Source organism: Myotis lucifugus, unplaced genomic scaffold (genome assembly GCF_000147115.1).
Source record: "Myotis lucifugus unplaced genomic scaffold, Myoluc2.0 scaffold_47, whole genome shotgun sequence".
Lineage (NCBI taxonomy): Eukaryota > Metazoa > Chordata > Mammalia > Chiroptera > Vespertilionidae > Myotis > Myotis lucifugus.
The window spans coordinates 3,341,501-3,343,390 of record NW_005871095.1 but is presented as its reverse complement, the minus strand read 5'-3'; the positions used below and the strand labels follow the sequence as shown (position 1 = coordinate 3,343,390).

Here is a 1,890-nt window from a genome sequence, read left to right as displayed (position 1 = left end):
ATGAACATAGCAGTAAAATGCATTAGGAATTTGGCAGACCATGGTGAGAAACTTTCAAGAAACATTAGATAGGAGTAATGACAAATCAGAGATTGTGATAGAAAAAATGGGGAAAAGGAGGCTGTCCCGGTGCAGGCTCGGTGGCGTGTGGCCTGGACTTGCCCCCCCCCCCCCCCACCTCCTCCCCAAGGGCCAGCAGGTTTAGAGTGGGACCTGCTCACACGGGCCAGGAGGGCCTAGCTGTGCCGGAGTCAGCAAGATCTCGGGTCTCCCTCCGGGGCGTGCTGGAGCAATGCCTCGCTACTGTGCAGCGATTTGCTGTAATAACTGTGGGGAAGGAATAATAAGGACCTCAAGCTGAGTTTTTACCCGTTTCCTCTACCTGACAAAGAAAGATGAGAAGAATGGTTAAAGAACATGAAATGAGATGCATGGATGCCCAGTAAATACCAGTTCCTGTGTAATGACCATTTCACACCTGACTCTCTTGACATCAGATGGGGGGTTCGATATTTGAAACAAACTGCAATTCCAACAATATTTTCTTTGCCTGAAGACAGTCAGGGGAAAGACCCTCCAAAAACAACTGTCAGAAGAAAAAAATAGAGTATGAGAAAGAGGTGTGCCTGACAGGCAAGTCACAAGAATCATTTGCATCAAAAGAGCCAAAGAAAAGTACAGTTAATACAGGAATCCTCCCTGAACATGCAGAATCACTCCATTCATCTGCGTTGGTGAAGCCACCTGCTCCAAAAGCAGGAAGTATACACAATAACATATTAACTCTTAATCTAGTTAAACTGGAAGATACTGGAAAACCAGAATCTACCTTGGAAACATCAATTAACCAAGACATAGGTGGTTTTCACACATCTTTTGAGAATCTAAATTCAACAACTATTACTTTTGACAATTTCAAATTCAGAAAGTATTCCGCAGTTTGGAAACCCAAGATGTGCTTGAAATAACTACCAATCATCTTGTTACAAATAATTCAGTGGAAATTAAGTCAGCACAGGAAAATTCATACTTACTCAGCACAATTACTCAAACGGTTCAAGAATTAAACCTAAATAAAGAATCCGTTATTGCCATTTATGTACCCACAGAAAATTTCAAACCTACAATTCTTTTATGCCTGTCTAAAAAGAAACTGTAGAAATGGAAGATATAGACAGTGAAGACTCCTATCAGGAGCTAGACTATGAGACAGAAGTCTTACAACTTGAACATTCTTACTGCAGACAGGATATAAATAAGACATCTTTGGCAGAAAGTCTCTAAATTACATTCAAAGATTACTCTTCTTGAGCTACAAGAGCAACAAACTCTAGGGAGATTGAAGTCTTTGGAAACTCTTATAAGGCAACTAAAATAGGAGAACTGGCTCTGAGAAAATGTCAAGATTATAGAAAACCATTTCACAACATATGAAGTTACTATGATATAAAGACGTCTCAAAGCTATGACTTTTATATAAGTGTTTTGCAGCCAAACCAATTATTTGTAAAGTGAACTTTTTCCTGCATAAATTTATCTGCTTAATGAAACTCAAAGAGTGCCCTAACATTATGAACTGCAGAAAAATGATAACTGGTAGGAAAAAAAAAGCAAATGCAAAGTGATGTGAACTCCCAGAAGGAAGCAATTACTTGTGTATGGTAGGTAGGACAGTGGAAGAGAGCTATGAAAATAACGACTCTGTGAGCAGAGTCTGGAGGGATAAAAGGGATTTCCCAGGCACGGATTAGTAGAAGAAAGGGAACAGCATGAGAGAGACAAGGTGATGTGTTGGGGAAATACTGTGTATGTATGAGGAACTGAGAGCTCTCCGTTCCACTTAGGTCAGCATTGAGTCTCAGCACTCAGGACGTCTAGCAGAGAAAGCTA

General features: G+C 40.5%; 1 pseudogene; it reads left to right on the top strand.

The window, feature by feature from the left end:
* Nucleotides 1-292: 292 nt before the first annotated feature.
* Nucleotides 293-1,450, top strand: LOC102442962 (annotated as a pseudogene).
* The last annotated feature ends 440 nt before the right edge of the window (nucleotides 1,451-1,890 follow it).